The following is a 20,272-nucleotide window of genomic DNA, read 5'->3' as shown; positions in this document are numbered from 1 at the left end:
ATGTATAATCTTATTTTGCACTGCGCTAAACTCTTGACTGTAACAATACCTCACAGCAGAAAGTCCTACAGGCTAAGACAGAATGTGACTTTTTTTAAAGTGTGTTTTAAAAATATGTGTAAAAAAATCTTAGAGAAATCCCCCATGTAATGAAATTCAGATTTTGAAACCTGTTTCTGACCTTACTGTATCAACATATTTTTCTATTTACTTCAGTTTTTCTCATCTGTCCTCCAAATTAAACCAACCTTCACTTTCTCTTGTTCCTCATACTTGCCCATTATTTTATTTTTGATTAGTACCAGACACTACAGAATTTCATGGATCTAACACCTCACAACAAATAGATAATACTTCATTTTCCCCCCTGTCATCTCCTGAACCTCTATCAACATTGATAAAATTCAGATGGTTTTATGAAGATAGTCAATGACACACAATAGCAATATATCTCACTAGCTTCTATTATTCTTACTTATGGGTCTCTTCTCAGCCTTACCCCTGAACTTTCTCTGTCACCCTCAAGTTCCCTGCTTTCCTCCAAGTCTCAAGAAAGCTATAAAAGGTTGTTAAGTTAAATATGACTTGTTTCCATGATCTAGAACTCTGATAGTGCAGGAAGAAATTCGTGGTAACAAAAGCCAAACAACCCATTATCCAGTCGTTGCACTGTGTCTCCTTGTTGCAATTTGTTCTGGGCAGATGCTGCAGACCCTACCGTCCCCACCAGCCACACCTTAACATTTTTTCACAGGGAAACTGATCTAATCCAACAAGTCTTGAAAAGGATATACACACACTCTTCTTTGGGGGCAGAGAAGGAAGTAAGATTTGTCTGATTTATCCTCCAAAGATCAAACTATGTATCAACATGTGCCTTAAAACAGTTAAGATTTTATGTGTTTGTGAAGCACAGTGTCAACATGAAAAATTACTTCTAAGAACAGTTACTTTAAAAAAAAAAGTGGCGCCACAAAACAGGACACAATATTAAAAAAAAAAAAAAAAAGTTGACATGATTCTCATGAAATAAGAGACCAAAAAGCCAGATCTGAACATGCTGCTGAAATACAAGTTATTCCAACACTGACTGTGTCCCTTTCAGAACTAGCTACAGCACAGGCCACATCTGCAGGGTATGATAATCTAGACCACACAATAAATAAAAGAGTACTTCAATTTAAGACAACTGAGCAATACTCAGCTTCAATTTTGAGAGATAAAAGAATTAAAAAGAAAAAAAAAACCCAAACCCTAAAAATTAATATACAGGCAGAAAGGTTTTCCTCCTCTCTGGTGTTTAATAGCATTTTATCAGTTAACAAACATATTACCTGGTTCACCAGATGCAGGAAAATGTTAAGTTTCCAATGTCATGTGCATCAAACAAATTAGAAAAAAATAATTGTTTGACTTTTCATTATTTATTTCCATTTCTCCAAGGCATTAACATTATTTATTTTAATCTGACACCTTTTCACTTACCATGGCAAATCCTAAACAGTCTAACTGAAAAACACACTTTGAGAATAAGAAGTCAAGATAATCACCTTGTATGGTTTTCTTATTACACACACATTGATACATTCTTTCAAAAAGCCAGTATTCATAAACATATTCTCCTCATTAGAAGAGCTTTAAGATGACATCTGCTAAGTCATCCGTGCTCTGGAGACTACTGACTAACAGTTTCAGACTTTGGATTTTTCTCTTTTAATACATGAGACTCTCTCTAGTCCACACCTGTTCCACAGTAAGTGACAAGACGGAACGTCTAAACAATAAAACAGGTTAAATGAAATTTAGTCAATACTCACATAACAATGAACACTTACTCAAGCTTTAAAGTATTAGCTATTATTTATCAGCTTTCAAAAGAATAACTGTCAATCGTTATTCTCCCAAAATTGTATTTTGTGATGTAACTTAGCTAACTCTAACACTTAAACATGTGCAAAGTGCCATTGAAGTCATTGATGCCATACCCATGTAATTATTTACCATTCATATTAATCATTATGTGTGAATACAGCAATTTAAACGAATAAGATCTGGTTCTTAGTCTTCTGCATTAATTTTGAAAACATTAAAATACTGTTAAATTTCTGAATAAAGAAAAATAATTTTAGCACACAGAGAGGGCTAGACACTGCTTTGGCAATTATTTAGACAAAAAAAATCAACAGGAAATTCAACTAACAGCTGAAGGGAAGTCAATAAAACACATTAAGCACAGTCAGGAAGGAACCTTTCAAACATCATTAAATTTCTAACCTGTCCTAACCAAACTACTTTCCATGCTTGAACTTCCTTCCTAAAATGAAGCTTTCTAGATGAACATTTAGAACAAATAAGTAACAGAGATGGAGAAGAGAAAAATACAAAGCAGCTACTGTATTTCTGCACATATAAAAAACATATCCAGTAATACAAGCTATTGATATAGATAAAACAACTGCACAAACAAGTGTTTACAAGTTCCCTCCTGGGTCTGAAATACCTCAGCAGGAATTAAATCATGATTTAACATGTCTTAATTGAATAAACGAGAAAAACATTGCAACCTCAGGCAACATTAATTTCTCAATTTGCCAATTAATGTCTTTCTATCAGGGAGAACACAGTAGAACCTTTTTCTTTGTCAAGTCTCCTTTAAAACCACCAATTTCTATAAGGCAGAGATACAGGACTGTCTCTCAGTGCAATCAAAAGCACAATGCTTCCTCAAAAAATAATATTCCAAGTTTATTAGAGGGACAGTGTCTTAGAACAATACCCAGGAACAACAGGGCAACACAAAGCAACATGGTGTAGAATGTTTTCACCACCTCAACCCTTCAGCTTGCACCAATGGGAGTTTTTTTTTAAGCAGCTCAGAGGAGAATTCTCAGAGAAATATGAAGACAATGACAGAGCTGTGCACGTGCTGTGGGCAGCTGCCTTCAGTCACACAGGATAGAACGAGAAGAAAACAATACAGGACTTATTATGAAATTTGTTGAATTACACTGTGTTGACTTGGGGTTTCCTAAGGCAAAACTCAATATATAGCCTCCAGAAAAAATACAGCATAGCATATTCTATTAAACAATATTTAAAACATCCTACTTGTCTAACATTTATTATCCCCTGATAGAAGTGTTTCTATACCTCAGAATGCAACCAGGGCACTTGTCCAAGAAACAGACCACCCATGTACCCATGGTGTCTGGGCAGTATCTGCTCAAGTTATTGTATCATCTTTGACTAACAAGACAGGAATCATGAGAACAAACAGATATTCTGGGTCAAGCAGTTCAAATCCCAAGGTAGGGTAGAAAACTACATTATATTCCCTCCCCCTTCCCCTTATATAAGCTAACCAGCTCCATCTTAAAGACAGCCTTATTCTACTACTCCTAAGGGAAGGCTGTTGCAGACTCCTATGCCTCCGTTGCTTAGGAACCATCTTTTCTAATTTCCAGATTAGGTTTATTCTTGGATAGTTGATACCCATTTGTTCTTATACCTCAAGCATAAAAAGCTCTTTTTACCCACCTGTGCTGTTTCACTCATTTTCATGAAGTCTCACTCATTTTCACTTCTTCCATACTTTGTTGCCCCAGAACAAACACACTCTCTGAGTTCCAGGAATCAGTCCCTGGACCACTTTCAGTCCAAATGTTCTTTTTCACTTCATTGTGGGTGATAGGAGTTATATGCAGTATTTCAGATAAGCTTTCACTAGTACCAGAAAAAGTCAATACCACTTCTTTAAAGAAAAATATTAGCAGGGCAATAATAGTATATTTGTTATCCTAATACTGATCTCCATTGCTAACTTTGATAGGTTTGTCATCCTGAAGTGTTAAAATTCTTTTAATGCTACTTAATTTAATACAGCTCCTTTTCCTACTGGTCATGTCTTAAGGTCTCAACTTTGTTCTGTGCACAACCTTCTTTTGTATCAATGATGCTTGACACCTGATGAAAATCATGAGAATGGCATGAGAAGTAGGAATGGATAAATGATTTTAATGAAATTACTAAATCTTGAAACTTATCCTTGACAAATTCCACTATGTACATAGTTCCAATACATCATGTTCTGGTCATCAAGTTCTACCCATACTTGACACATCCTGTCACCATTTAAAATCAATTGTCACCAAAACATCACTCTAGCTTTTAGATGGATTCATATTGCACATTATATGACTTGTGAGTGAAAAGAGTCTCTAACCATGTATCCTCTCCAAGAAGTCAGGGATCTTACAAAAAAGAGGTGTTAGATTTCTCTGACAAATCTTCCTCTGTTAAGAGCTGTATCACTTCATAGCCTTTTCATCTTACCTCCACACAGAACAGCTTTTCTTTCTAAATTTAAACAAATCTCTGTATATTAAGGTCACACTAATAATGCAATTACTATCCCAAATCACCTTTTCCTCTTAATGTTGTGAGCACTTTCACTGCTCTCCAGCCATCCAACATCCTTCTGCCTTGCCATTTAATAACAATTCTTGCAACTGAGCCTCTAATTACACAGATCAGCTACTTCAAAACTGCAGAGTAAATGTGGCATAGTTCCACTGACCCACACCCTGCAAGTTCCACTTCATCTTTACAGACATTATTTTAATAACCTCACTTCAGTATGACCTATTTGCCAGTGTGCATGTGTTCAAAATGTCCTCACCGAAAATTAAGGCAAACTTTTCATGTAGTCTTTCACAAGTATCTAAATTATTTTTAGTCTTATTTTATTATGCCCATGCTTCCTGATAAGACACGTGAAGACTCTTATGCAAGTTTTCTGCCTACTCCCAATGCTTCTTTTCAATTTGCTATCAATCCTGCTAGATCTTGTATCTCCACTTTTTTCTATATGGAAAAAAAAAAATCAAAGTTTAGTAAGAGCATAAATATTTTAAACAGTTGCCAGAATTACCTGCATTTTTAGCTGTATCAGAAGTTCAGCCATGCCAGAAGTAGCTGAAAGCACTGCATCAAATAAGCCCTGAACACTGCTGTAAAACTGGAATTGCAAGAACATTTGGATGCTAAACTACTTATGGACTTTGCAGTTTGAATGTTCACTTCTGCAATTACAATTATAAACAGCTTTTCATGATGCTCAGACACATTTGCGTCTTTTTCTGCTTTAGTTGAGCCTTTGTTTTCTTGTTTTTTCCCCTAAATGATGTTTGCCTAAGACATGAATAAAAAAAAAATAAAGCCTCAAAGTCTCTCCAGAGCTAGAAAAAGAAAAGGCAAATTAAAGCTGCTTAATTTCAGCTTCACGTCAAATGATACAGCCAAATGAAAAAAAAAACCAAAGAAAACCCACAAACCCAAGAAAACCTGTATTATCAATATTTTGGCTTGAGAACAGACAGCACAGCTATTACAAAACTTACTTGAAGAGGGAAAAAAAAGGTCTGCAGAAACAAGGTTCAAATTTAGGATTACTATAGCAACAGAGAGGAGGGAGGGAAAAATTACCAGATTACTCTCTCAGATCAAATCCTTGAAAGAATAAATTTAGATTTGAGTTTCAGTCAAATTAACTGAACTCATCCTATTCATTAATGATAAACACATCTAATTAGGACTAAATTAAACGAGCAAAAACTGTAGTACAAGAAACAAAGAAGCAGATGTGAAATTTCAGACTGAATTACTTCACCTTTTCCTTCTACCATAAAATATATATTTAGTATCACAACAGGTCTTCATACCAGTAACCAATTACAGAATTATTTAGGAAGGTGTCTAGTCCTGATTAAAGGTCTGCAAAGAAGAGCCATTTGAAATCTGCCTCATTCTTATTAAGTGACCTGAGTAGCTACACTACTGAAAATGTGCAATAATATGCCCCCATTAGATTTGGGGGTGTAATGAACTTCTGAAAATATAGTTGTTACAGAACTAACATGTTTTAGCAACATATGTGAGCACAGCAATGACTTAACACCCCAAAAATCAAGGAATGTAGAAATAATCTTAAACTCTTTTAAAAGGTGATATTCTGAAAAACAAATCCAGGATACCCTAAGTAATGGATTACTCACATGTTTTTAAATTGTGCAAACATTCATATTTCAAAGTTGTTTTAATAAATGTTTAAATACAAAATGGACACATATACTTATGTTAATGACTGATAAAAAAAGGAAGACAAATAGAAGTCCCAGTCCTTCTGGGACAGCAGCTATCTCAATGCTTTGACCTACTAACATTAGATAGGATCCCAAACCCACTGAACATGCAGTTGAAGTGGCAAATGCAGCTACAAAGGTTTATTTTTGACATTCAGAGCTTTGCTCGAGGTGCAGAGAGCTGTCTCCCCACTTCAGTGGTAAATATTGACCCATAAAGACTCTAAGCCTCAGGCAACTTTTCCACCAGCCAGAACGTTCAATTAATAAGGCTGCTCTCATAATTTGCAAGACTGCCTAAGTCCAGCTTTCCTGGCTGACATTCAGATTTTAAGCATGCTTCCCAGCCTTCTGTTCACCACTTCTGGCTTTCGTTGACCAGCTGCCAAAATGCTCTTTATTTTCTGGTGGCTGTGCAGGCCAGAGGACAGTTGGAGAGACTACCTTCTTCCAAGTTGTGCAGCAAACTGTTCACTGTGTTCCCTGCTCTTGGCTCCTTCCCAAGAGTCTGCAGTGAGGGAACACAGGAGGATACTGGAAGGACTGTCATTCCACTAGTGTGAAGCAACTGCCTAGGCATCTTCACTGGGCTTTCCTTGTCCTTAAACCAACATCTCCATTGACTGTAACCAAGCCAAATAAAGTGCCCCAGATCAAGAATAGACTATGGCAGATGTAGAAGTGGACGTTCCACCTTTCAAAATTGTTACCCAATGCTGCAATCACAAATACTCCTTCCAGGAGAGAGGCAAGAAACACAGTATCAGGTGGCCCACGTAACTCAGCAGTGTCAGGATCCATGCAATTTCCAAAACAGATTGAAAGCAAAGTGGAAAACCACACAGACAGGCAGACACTCAGTTACAAGGAGCAGCAATCAAAGAACAACAGGATGGTCCTCTCTGAGTTCAAGGCATAGAAAGCCAGCCACCAACCTTCCCTGACACATAAGAGGTGAAACAGCTTCCCCTTGGATTAAGGATAGATATCTCTCCACCCAAATCATGTATGATTCACTTGCGTTGGAAAAGCTCTAAAGAATTTACTGACTTTTTACCAAAATCCCTATATAAGCAAATAGGGAAAAAGCCATATATTTATATGTACAGCTGAGATCTAAGCAAACATCTAAGATCATAATTAATATTTTCCCTGCCTATTAATAGATTCAAAGCTATTGTAATACTGTACCATAAACATTCTACATATCCAAATAAATTTTAACAGTATACTTATGGCCACCAACATTCATGAAAAATAATTTACAAAACCAAACACCACTTTATCCTTAATTCACCTATAAAAGACATACATTTATTCTGAAATGCTTTTAAGTTATATCTTATTCTAAGTTATATCTCAGTTATCAGTTCTAACTGAAATTACCAGAATATCTCAAAAAACTCACCAGCTAATAAATTTTACTCTAAGCCCAAGAGAGTGGGGGAAAAAAAAAACCAAAACCAAAAAATCCTACACTTTGCTATGTATACTAGTAGACTTAAAAATAATATCCACAGTAAGGAAAGAAAATTCACTTTGGAATCAAAATAGAATCTTGTGCTTTACACTGAATCTGTTATTCAAATCATATGGAAATTTAAAGTGACATTTAAAAATAAAGTGACACATTAGCTGTGTAGAATTTTACCTGAAAATCATGGAAACCTTTCCAGTAAATGAAAGCAACGAGAAAAGAAGTGACAAAACTGATGAAACATTATTTCCTACTAACTGAAGTTTCATATGCTTCCCTATTTATTCTTTTGAAGTTGTCATGTTTCCCTGTACATCCTGCACGAGTCCACCTGTGCTCCCTCCTCCCCTCCTCTCAGCACTGGCTCCCCAAGCCAGGCCATGCAAGTGCAACAGTGCACTTGGACTGCAGCAGAGCTACCCACACCCTGACTGGCTGGCAAGGGTGACACCTAACAGCCACATGGCCCTGCTTCTCAGAACAAATCAGGAGCCATGTCCCCCTCTCAGTGGGGACACAAGTTTGACCATCAGATTACCTCACTACTGGCAGAAACCTTTTCTATTTGAAGTCACCGCTTTCCTGTTAAATTTAGCTGGATATAGCTTTGGATGGTGCAGAAGTTGAAAAGAAAAATAAAGTTAAGTCCCTTTAATTCTGGAATACTTTAAGCTGTGCTGATTCAAGGTCACCATGCAAAGCTTTGCTAGACAAGATCTTTTGGGGGAAAAAAGCCAAGTGCACTGCTCCTCTCAGTTAATGCACAACAGCAGCGATGACTTCTTTTGATGAATTTTAGATGGAACGGATGCTTCACAAGTACATGCTTTATAGATTTCTATCAATATTTTGCAGTGACAATACCTAAAGAAATTGCTTCATCTATTAAAACACTGAACTCACAGTATGCTTTATCCTTCATCTCTACAGTCACAATGCACTAGCAGTAACTTTATGCTCAGTTATTTCTAACACACACACACAAAACAGCCACAAAAAAACACCACCAACAACAAAACAAACAGCCAAGAGGGAAAACAGAGAAAACAATTTTCATAGGTCAAGGTTTTCTCAACACTTTCTGGCTTAATCTGGCATAAACTATAATAGAACTGAAATGGTGTATCAGACATTTCAAGATTCAAGATCTAAAACAGGACAGAAATAAATAGCATAAAAAGCAATACAAAAACCTAGAAATTTGTACATACAAATCAAAAACAACCCCAAAACCCTCTAAGTTTCTATGGCTCCAAGAAAAATTACAGTTTTTAGTCCAAAACTGCTTTTATATGTTTACTGATTCCAACCAAAAACCTATATTTTTTTAATTATTTTTTATGCTTTCTAGTCTTTGGAGCATAACTGTATCACAACATTCGTCTAGTCATTTGGTTTGAAAGTATCAAAAATACCATAAAGTGTTACTGATTAACTACATTTACTGTTTCCTGACCCTTTTACAGCAATTCAGTTAGGTATATGAAAGAAAAACAAAATCTCAAAACTCTTGAAATATTTTACTCCTTATTTTTTCAGATTTCCTGAGTCTAGATCTGAAAATCATACTTAACATATGGTGCAAAAATCAGTCATTTAAAAAAGACAAAACCCAATATATTAGTCAATTAAAAATGCAAAGGAATATTTGATTAGTCTGAAGAGCACAGACACACCAAATCCCAGTTTAAATGAGTAGCTCATAATATTGAAGGTTTAAAACTGAATCGAGATTTGCTTTCATGTATGCTAATTTGTAATTAATCTGCAGGTAAAACCATTCCAATAAGTGACAGTGAAAAATGCTTTTGATGTTCCACTTGTTAGTGCAGCTGATCTGAGTTTGAAAGGCTGATCTTTCACTGGATAACAACTGTATCCAGCAGAGCAGGCAGAGATCATTCCTCAGAATGCAATCTAATAAGCAAGGTCAAAGGGAGGAAGTTAGGAAGGGACTAAAGTTGTTACTCCTGTTTGGCTACACCTTCAAGGACAACGTTTTCAGTTCCTCTGAAAGGTCACAGAGTCAATGCAGCAACACCAGCATGCACACACTGGTCAGCCAGCCCGACGGGCAGTAGTTATTCAAATCCATCTCCGCACTAAACCTTCACTTGCCCTGAAGTGAAGAACAGTTAGACTTAGGAAATCCCCAAAGTAGCAGCAATACTTAAATTTTATTCAAGACCAGCACCATTGGTTGGGATGTTATACCTGAGTTCTCGTGGCAAATGACATCATCTCGGCTTACAGCTGATTTGAAAAGCAGTAGTTCTGAAAAGGGCATTTCCTGGAGTCTCTTCCCTTACAACATTTGCAGCTATCAACCACTAAACTTTCTGAACTGACAAGACCACAGTAAACAACATCCTCTGAGTAGTGAGGAAAGAAACCAATTACTTGCTTCAATTTAACTGATGATTATCAAGATTATTCTCAATAAACAACAGATGCTTACTGAGATGGTAACGGATGTTATCATACACTACTACAGAAACCTGTTATTGTATACATAATACCTTAAGGTGAGAGAAGAAGCAGCCATAGAAAAGGGTAATTTTAATGTAAAAATTATCACTGATCAAAATCTGTGTCACCAGTACTTTTTAAACCTTACCACCTCCAATGAGAAACTCTCCTCAGGAAATAAACTGGTTTACATCCTTTACATTTTATACCTTTCTCTACTGACAGGTTTGTACAGCTACTGCTCTCAGCCCATGCAAAACCAGAGTATTTTTGAAGAGAAATGCTGAATAAGTAGCAGGACTAGGTAATATTTTCCTACTCCCCTGAGAAGGCTGATTAAATTATATGAATGAAAACTGCCTAACTCACGTAATCTAGGAACTTCTACTATTTTAAAAATATACCTGCTTTTGAAACTATTACTATAGAAGATGCATAACTTAACAGAAGAATTTCAGACAGGTTCCTCAGATGTCAAATGACCTGCACAACGGAACCAGCAGAGTAAACTTACATTCACATCTGCTCACAATCACTTTTCAAATATAAAGCACATACCACCGTAAAACTGCCTAAAATGTATTTACTTGCAGCCTGAATTACTAATACAGTGCTATTTCACAGATCGCCTTCTGTGGTGCAGCATGATCCAAGAGTAAATTCTACATTAGCAGACACCAAAGTCAGACAATCAGCATGGTTTTTTTCTTCATGCCCTCATGCCTCAGGTGTCTCTGCTGCACAACAAAAGCAACACAGATAGGCTCTACTTCATAGAAGTACTGGACAAGTTTTATTACTATGTATTTTTCCTTCAAAGCAGGACTGGCTCATTTGCACAGCAACAGTTTGGGGTTTACAAATTATTTACTATTCACCACTGCTACAGGTCTTTAATAATTAAGAAAACTATTTCTATTTCTCCCAGTCAGAAAAGCATTGGTGCACAATTCACTGCCTAGCCTCTTCAGGAACTACTTGTGACAGAGAAATTGTATGCGTAGTAGCAATCAACACACTAAACAGCCTTCTAGTTTGAAACCTTCAGTTCTATTATTTTATTCTATTTATTAACAAAATTGGCTACTTCAAAATTCAGTTTTTTCCTCCTATGCCAAGTCATGGAATGTTGGATGAGATTTGTTAAAGGCAGTTCATGCCACAAAACTACACTTCAAAAACCTTCAAGACTTGAATGGGGCAGAAGTTTTATCCCTACTTCTGTCACAGTCTCCCAGTGCTCAAAGGGGTTTTCTCTACCTAATTTCATCAGATGATCCAATTCCATACATAGAATCATACCCTGGTTTGGGTTGGAAGGGGCCTTGAAGATCATCTAGTTGCAACGCCCCTGCCATGCACACCTTCCACTAGACCAGGTTATTTAGAGACCCATCCATACATGCAAAATAACATTCAATGTTGACAGTGAATCTCAAAGAATGGGAAGAGTTGAGTCATTTTCTGTTGGATACATCTAAAAAGAACTGTCACAGAAAAACACTGATTCAGTAAATTACCTTCTTCACTCTACAGCATTAGTGAGCCATACTCTAATGAACTTACTGGCACAACATGCCAGCAAAAATACTTCTTCAGATGAAGCACAAATATTCAGATTTCTCACATCAACCACAGAAAGAAAACATTCAGTCAACACAACAGTTTTTGGCTAGAAAGCACTATTCTCAGCATGGAACTTCATACAGAAAACACAACTCCAGTAAAACTACAAGACACTTAAACATGCAAACACAGTAATGCACACATTGTCTTGCTACAGGGGAGATGTAAAACCTTGCAAATGCCTCTTCCTCAAAACTCTCCTCAGAAAACCATCAAGTTTAAATTCTGTGAGGCAAATCATACAGATCATTACATTCACTCAAGATTATTTTTACAAGACGACATAAAATCTGTTTACTGAATATAAAGAAATACCAAAGCCACCTGCTTCAGAAGTCTAGTCCATAGTTGCATTTTTTCCTCACGTATTACACAAGTGCTCTTAAAAGAATATTTCCTAACTGAGAAACAGAATTGTTACACCATTATATTCAATTAATAAGAATGGAAGCCTACCTTATAAATAGCTTGTATTCCTTTATTTTGAAAATAAATTCTTTTGCTCTTAAAAAAAACCCCAAAACGCAACGAATTTGTGACAGTTAAGAGCTGTCAAGAATCCCATTGGCACAAATGGTCACGTTACAAGAACCAGAGCCGTAAACAGCCTGTCTGCAGGGAGATACCTGTAGCTTTCAGCAAAGCATAGAGGAATTATCCAGCAGTAGCTGCAGTTTGAGAATTCATAAGCTGAAGGTAAACATTTTTTGTAAAGCTCTGCATAAAGGCATAAGTCGTAGTGCAAGAAAACTGAATACCTTTGGTATATGATCAGGTTGCGACCAACAGCAACTTTCCAAAAAGCAAAGAATAAAACAAAACCAGCAATGAGCTTACAACACAGAGCTACAGCAGCATCTCATGAAAGACTTAAAAGCAGTGCTACTCCTAGCCCCCATCTCAACACAGCCATGGATATTTTTCCAGCTTGACTGGATTTTCCCCCTCCCTAATTGCTAGTTTTAACTAAAGCCAACACAGATTAAGAATCAACCCGAAAAGCAGCACAGAGAGTGTGCAGCAATTACGTGCAGAAAGGCATGTGACATTTTGTATCAAAAGCAGATTCCGAAAACGCTAAAATGTAGATACCCCCCCAGCAGAGGAAACAAAACAACTGCCCGTCTGCTGCTGGTGCCCCGCCAATCCCCAGCACCGCACACACGCATCCCAAATCCTCCTCCACTCCCACGTCCTCTGCGGACGATGACTCGGACTCTCCGAACCCCGCATCTCGCCCCGCACGGTCCGCAGGTCACCTCTGGGCTGGAGAGGGGCAGGTGAAGCAGACGGGCGGCGGGGGCACAGCCGGCAGACGCAGCGCTCGGTGCAATGGAGATTCCAACGCCGAGCGGCCGCTTCCTGCGGCGGCTGGAGCATCCCGGCGGGCACGGGATGGGCACGGCATCTCCTGAGGCACGGCTGGCAGCACCCTGTCCCCCAGCTCAGCCCCACCGCCCGTGCCGGCCAGCACCGCAGCCTCCCTCCTGCCCCCCGCCTCCCCGGTGACCCCGAGCCCGCCGCAGCCCCTCACCGCAGGCACCCTGCGCGCAGATGGCTTTTCCGCACACCCCGCCGCGTTCTGCAGGCAGACGCAGCCCCCTCCGCTCCCCTCCGGGCTCAACGAGTCGGTTCAGTGTCTGCGCCCCAGCCTCGCCTCGCCGCCCCCTCCTCCCCTCCCCGCAGCGCCCGGCGCTCCCCCACAGCCCGCCCGCCGCTGCCTGCGCCCCTCAGCTTCCTCCGCACCGCCGCCGCCGCGGCGCTTACCCGAGGGCAGACGAGAACGGGCGGGAGCGAAGGGGCCGCCGCGGCCGGTCCCCTGACGAGGCTGTCGCTGTCTCGGTCCCCGCCTCCCGCCGCCCCCTCAGGCACCGAGCGGCCCCCGCCCGACAGGGTGCGGCTTCACAGCCCGCAAACCCAACAACGGCGCCGCCCATTGGCGGGCGGGCGCGCGCCCGACGAGTAAGCGGCTGTCCCATTGGCGGAGGAGAGCGGGGGGCGCGGGGCGGGGCGGCCGGGCCTCCCTGGCGGATGGCGGGGCTCGGGGAGCGCAGGGGGTCCGGGGCGGCCGGGAACGGGCTGGGAAGAGCCTGCGGACACGGGGAAAGGGTTCTGTGGCGCTGGGTCCCTGCGGAAAGGAGCGGCGCGGCGCCTGGGAAGCTTATCTCAGAGCGAGCCGGGAGATAGGCGCGGGCAGCCATCGCTAATCGGCAGGGGCGCGCTGCGATAAGGGCTCGGTATCGCGCTGCGGTGGCGCGATAGGTGTCTGATCGCTGTCGGCCCAGAGCAAGGCCAGGGCGGTCCGGAGGGCAGGACACGGGCTTGAGAACTGCCTTGGCGAGCGCTAGAGACACCTGTCAGAACCGAAGGTGTTTAATCAGTGGAATATCCACCGGGTGTTAAATGCCAGGCTAACGAGAAGCCGTGCGTGTGATTCAGGAAGTGTGCAGATACATCGTAAAGCGTCGATATCAGAGGCCTGATTAGATCTTTGTAAATCACCTCCTCAGTCTTGTGAGTCCTTCGGAGAGCTGGTGTAACCCCTCGGTTTGTTACAGTCACTGCAAGTCAAGCACCAGCTGTAAAGTTAACGTCCTTTGTTACCTATTTTGTGCCCATTTTTACTACTGTTTCTGTGTCATTTTAAGACTGCTGCTCTATACTTCGTGTTGTATAGAATGCTGCCTGCCATGGGACGAATGAAGACCTGGAGGTCTCGGAACACACTCTCAGAAACACTAAACCCTTCTCCTCTGCTCTCCATAACCCTCACTCCCAAGTTATCCATATGTAGGGAAGACTCTAGCGAGCAGAACCTGATGGGTTTCAGGATCCACAAATGCTCCTGTGCAATATGGGAGGAATCTAGCCTGCTCCAACCACCTCCACTGAGGAAATACACTCCACTTACCTTGAATAGGCCATAGAGAGATACCTAAACTTATCTGTGAATTCAGCCACCAAAAATGGTGGTTTAGGTGTCAAGTGACAACACAGAATGATTACAGCACATCTGACAAGAAGGCCCTGCTGGACAGAGATCTGCCCAATCAAAACTATCCCACAACTGGACACATTAGTGTAATTACTAACGATTAGTAAATTGTGTCTGAACAATATTTTGCTGTAAGCCTAAAAGATTAAAGTCACTTCACCTGCCTGGTGCTGAAAACCCTGTAAACCCAGTGGCTGTGTGTACAAACACAGCAGCATATTCTTGTCCCTGCTCTGCACCTGCAGGCTCCAGCCACCTGCCCCATGCAGTGTCTTCTCTTTGATTACCTGTCAAAATAGTCTTTCATCTTGGCATCTCTCTTTCTTCCTTTCTTTCTTTCCTTTTCTCACCAAGGCATTTAACTCATAGAGATCTCTTCTTGTCTGGAAAAGTAAATGGGTGAATGAATTCATGTTAGAACTAACTCAGCAAAAAAATACCGTATTGTTTTAAACTGAATGGGTTTCCTCTCCAGCTCAGTGTGTGGCTCTAAGACCAGCAGTGGCAGGAAGGATGGGGATGTTGAGGGCAGCAGCAGTGCCCAGGGGCTGGGGAGGGCAGGATCATTTCTTTCTCTGGCAGTGCTGGCTCAAAGTGGTTTTGTAACTGCTGGGTGCAGTGGCACAAGCAGCTTGGGCTGATCAAAAGATGCCTTTTATCAGCCCCTGTTGGCTCTCATGCTGCAGGAGTGTGCTGTTCCTTTACCCTTCTGCTGTCCTACTTTGTGACCTGCTTAAGGGCACAGGTTCCTACTGTCCCTTCCAGCCTTCCCCCTGCCCCTTGCATCATCTCTCATAACCGTGGGGCCAGAGAAGGCACTATTTCACCTAGCTAATCTGAGGGGAAAATTGGGGGCAGGGGGGTGGTGAGGCCAGCTTTCTGCTGAATCAACCAGCTCACTCCATAGGCTGAGACTGTGACAGCTGATGCATGACTGTGTTTATTTTCCCTGTTCTGTTTGTGGCCTTACCAGGTTCCTGACGTGCCTCTACCCAGCTGCAGGAAGGGCAGTGCTGGTGCCAGGCAAAGGTAGGGTTACATGGGCAGAAACTCAAGGGAGGGCTCATAAATACTGACAGGCACTAAAGCTGTGTGCTCTGCTGCAGAAAAAAAGGCAAGACAATCTGAAAAAGCACTTCTGCATTATTTAAGACACCAAGAACTTGTCTTTGTTAACTCTTGCCAGCTGGGTTTGCAGCATTGCAGCTACAACAAAAGGCACAACATGAACTACAGTGTTTTCAACCTGTAGTATTTGATTCCCTCAAGATTTTGGACTGCTGGTGAGGGTTCTGGGAAAATGACCAAGGCAAGCTTGTTGCCAATAAGCTTCCACTTGTCATATGCACACCTGCACATGCCCTGGAGAATGGTTACTGGCTTTCAAATAATAGTGGTTGTTCCCAGCAGGCTCCAGCAGCAGCAGCAGCACTGGATGCAGTTTACATCAGAGTCTCAAATAAGAATCAATGTGGATGTACTATTTTACAAATTATTTTTGTGTGGCTTTACTAGATATCAGAAAAATAGTGCTGTACAATTATTTCTATGCAGCTGGCCTGGCATTAGCCCTTCTTGGTGCTCAAATGCTTCCAGCTACCTGAGAGAAGCACAGCACTAGGTTGATGCCACACATCTGGCCTTAGGACATTTATCTTTTCCTTTATTTGGGGTGCATTCATTCCACATAAGCAGTTCCAGGTCAGTTTTCTTACCTATAAACTGGGACTGATACTAAGGCAGCAGTAAGGTAGATCTTTCTCTTTTGACCTGCCAGAACTGTTCTGTCCTGACAGTCTTCTGACTGGGCAGGACTTGTTTCCCTACTGCCATCATTTCTGTCCATCTCACACAGACCAGCTCCATTTCCCAGAAGTTCTGGTTCCTCCAGATAAAACAATGCCAGTGTGTGAATTCTCTGTTGCTTTTCCCATGGCACTTCAAAAGGAGACTCTTAGCAGTGAAACTCCCTTGTGCCAGCAAAGTAAAAGTCATTTGCTGACGGGTCACACCAGTGCTGGGGTGTTGGGAGGGGGTGTGGGAACAAACACAAGTTGTACAAAATACTCCAAGAGCAGCCCTCTGAGCCAGCTGTGTCTCTCACTGGCACCCAGGACTGTACTGGTATTGGGACAAGGGAGCTTACACACACGCAGAATTACTATTGAAAAGCTTGTGAGGGATTTGTCTTTGAAATAATTGAATTTAATTTCCTTTGTCAAAGTTAGGTAATGGGTTATCTTAATTTTAGCTGTGTATAACAACAGTAATAATATCTCACGGCTTATTTGCAGTATTAGTAAAGTTGGTCCTTGTATGTAAGGTTATGTTTAAATTGACATAACCTTATGAATATGAATTCTTATTCTTCAGGGAGAGCTCTTTTTTGAATATTTCTGATTTATGCAAGGAAGGAAAATGTTCCCAATGGACTGAAAATGGCATGTAGAAACAATTTCTAATGTAGGTTCAATAGAAAAACTACACAGAGTAAAAAAGTGTATTCTGGTCTACTTTCATCTCTCCCCACAACCAAACAAAAACACATCTGAGGTTTGTTTGAGCTGGAAAAAAAAATTAAGAGAACCAAAACAGCAGGTGGAGGAAAGGGCAAAGCAGATGGAACAGGCCGATACTAAATGTTGCCAAATTTTATACAATCTTAATCTGAGAGGCCACTTTGGCTTTAAGTGTGAAAAATATTGACTTGATACTCAGGGGACATAGGGAAATTTTTATACATGATTGAGATGAAATGTAAATGGAGCTACGTGGTTCAAGCTGATTAACAACAGTTTCAGTTCAACACAAGCAAAGGTGCAATGATTGCTTTACACAAAGGAACTCCAGCAACCAACAGTCTCTTAACATTACAATATTTTTTTGGTGAATGTTAGGGCTTGTGTTTCCAAAATGCTTTTCCAAGTAAAGCAAATTCTTTTAATTGCAACATCTATGGCTTCCTAAGTATCATTTGCCTACTAGTAGTATGCTCTCTGCAAGTTGCTTCAATGTTAATTTCAGTGTGACTAAAGCACCTGAAATTGGTTTTAGCTGTTCTGTAATGACATCTTCATCCTTAATAGTAGGAGAAGGAAAAATGTCATTAAAAGAAGTTAGAACTTTTGAACTTACTTTAGAACTACAAGCAGATTCAAGAGAGTAAAACAGAGAAAGGAAAAAGACATCAGGGCGAGTTCAAAGTGATGAGGAAGGCTGAGAAGCCTAAGAAAAATATTTAAAGGTATTTACTATTTTAATTATTATAGACAGGAGAAAATTAATTAATCTTAAGAGAAGCTTTGTAATATTAGAATATCAAAATTTTAATTCCCTAAAGTCACATTTAATTTTTAAATGGCACATTTTCAGCAGTTAGGTTTTGGCTGTCCTTTTCTTGGAAAAATAAATCAGCATGAATGTTAGCACAGTGTAAATTAAAGCACAACATAATCAGTGAAGCCTGAAACAGACAGCTTGTGAAGCCACACCTGGTACATCTTTCCATATTTGCCCTGTAATAAAACCATTTAATAAATTTCCACAGAACAGATTCTTCTGTTTTCTGTGCAGCTGTGATGGCACTTTCACATCACTGGCCTTCAGTACAGGTGCAAAACTCCAGTCATGCCAAAGGGCTTTCCAGGTCAGAATCTCAGTGTGCATCAGCCAGTCCAAGAACCAGCTGTGCCAGGATTGTACAAGCTCCCTCTGGGTACAAAGTGGTTGTTAAAAGGCAGAGAAGGTGGTAACTCAAAGAATGGTTAAAATGCTTTTCCTTTGGTTTATATATCCAGTCATCTAATCCTGCAAATGGTTTTTATCACTGCCAGTTCTGTGCAAACCAACTCCAGCAGAGCTATGGGTGAGTAAAATGACATTAAAAATCATTCTTTGAGATCTCCAAGATTACACGCCTATCAGGACCACGTCATGAATCTGAGAGGTTGAATTACCCACTTCCTGGGAGCTAGATACTCCAAGGAGGAAGGTACAAGTGAGGGATAGTAATGATGATCCTGTAATTAAGATACAGGAATGGAAGCCCTGAAGGAATAGATTTGGAGTTGGCTGTGGTACAAGGCTGCTACTACATACCTGGAGCCTACTGAACATAATCATTTCAGCCCATCCAGTTTTAAAGTGAGCTCAAATGCTCTCTCTCTAGAAGTTTTAGTAGTTTTTGATATTTTGGTACTCTGAGAATAGTAAAAGAACTATAAGCTCTCTCACTTGGGGGATGTAATCATGGGCATCTCAAGCACTCCCACTATTAGGAAAAAACTCTGTCCTCGACTTCAAGGAGGTGAGTATTTCATAAGATAGAAACTATTGCAACATCATGCAATGTGCTTGCTGCTAGGTGAAGTATTTAATGTTCAGAACAACTGCTTAATGCTTCACAATGTGGATAAATTTAGGTGGTGCTCAGATGTCCATTATGTAAATTCTGCCTCAAAGTATATTTTAAAAATAATTTCAACACAGAAAAATAAATTAATCTCTTTGTTCTTTAGGTTAGAAGACATTCAGATGAGCAATTTTGCTAAACAATATTGCTACTTATATGAGATAGATGAGTCAAAATAGTCTTAAATTTCAAAGACCAGGCCTATTAAGTTTCCACTTGAAGTTAGCTTTGATCTCTAGCTTCTATCGGAAGTCACTTAAGATTGATTTGTCCCAAATGACTTCCACACACATGCTCAGCTGCTGGATTCCTGTTGTGTGGATCCCTGCATGGAACTGGCTAACCAGCAGATGTCCCCAGATTCTACATAATCACACTTACAGCTTCCAAAAATCTTCAGTGCCTTTCATTCCAAAGGATGCAGCCACTTGAGGCCACAAATACTCTTGCTGCTTATTCACATTCTTGTAAAAACTGAAGTTCTGAAGTGGGGAACACTTGACTGCTGACACCTTTATTGTCATAGAAAAATTGTCTGGATATCAGCTCACTTTTAATGTCATACTGCCCATTAATTGATTGTCCTTTGTTTTATTTTCAAAAGCACTCTTAATATTATTTTCCTAGAACAGCAATCCCCATCCAAATATGACCTCTAGTACTTTTGTCTGGAGGTTCAGTCACAAGAGGCAAGACTTTTTTCCAAACTAGTATCCATGATTTTGACTTGGATATTACAAAACTCATGAACTGCATTCTTTCTGTCCATCAAATGCTGCTTTTACAATTCCCCACAAACTATTTTAAAGCTAAGGAGTAGGTTGTAGATACAAAGGCTGCTTTGTGGTGAAGGACTGAGGAGAGGCAGGTTAGTGAGAAATATAGGAGACAGACTGAGCCATGTGTTCTAGTTGTGCCTTTCCTCCCTACAAACACCAGAAACGTACCTGATTTGTTATAAAACAGACTAGACTAGTATGTAGGAGCAAGAGGACTTGAGAGAAAAGAGCGTGATTGCAGATTTGTTTGGAACATGAAAATTTGCTTCTTAGGTGGGCTGAAAATTAATTCCTCTAACTTCACTATTAGAAGAAAACAACTACAAACAAAAGCATTAAAACACATCCCCATGAAATGAAAGAGAACTGCACAAA

The 20,272-nt window shown here is 40.3% G+C and overlaps 1 protein-coding gene across 10 annotated transcripts in view; it reads right to left on the bottom strand.

Moving 5' to 3' along the window:
* The window catches only part of ADD1 (adducin 1), a 61,242-nt gene extending 47,612 nt beyond the window's left edge, over window positions 1-13,630 (bottom strand). For 9 of the 10 annotated variants that reach the window (XM_085059673.1, XM_085059679.1, XM_085059675.1 and 6 more), the window contains exon 1: window positions 13,480-13,630. The gene's annotated coding sequence lies outside the window, so the exon portion shown is untranslated. Of the gene's footprint in view, window positions 1-13,246; window positions 13,354-13,479 lie in introns of those variants that run through there. The other variant, XM_085059674.1, reaches the window with a different exon arrangement.
* Window positions 13,631-20,272: the final 6,642 nt, after the last annotated feature.

The sequence above is a fragment of the Lichenostomus cassidix genome, chromosome 4 (genome assembly GCF_008360975.1).
Source record: "Lichenostomus cassidix isolate B80296 chromosome 4, HeHo_3.0, whole genome shotgun sequence".
Classification (NCBI taxonomy): Eukaryota; Metazoa; Chordata; class Aves; order Passeriformes; family Meliphagidae; genus Lichenostomus; species Lichenostomus cassidix.
Note: the sequence above shows the minus strand (reverse complement) of the source record. Positions and strands in the feature narration are given on the sequence as shown.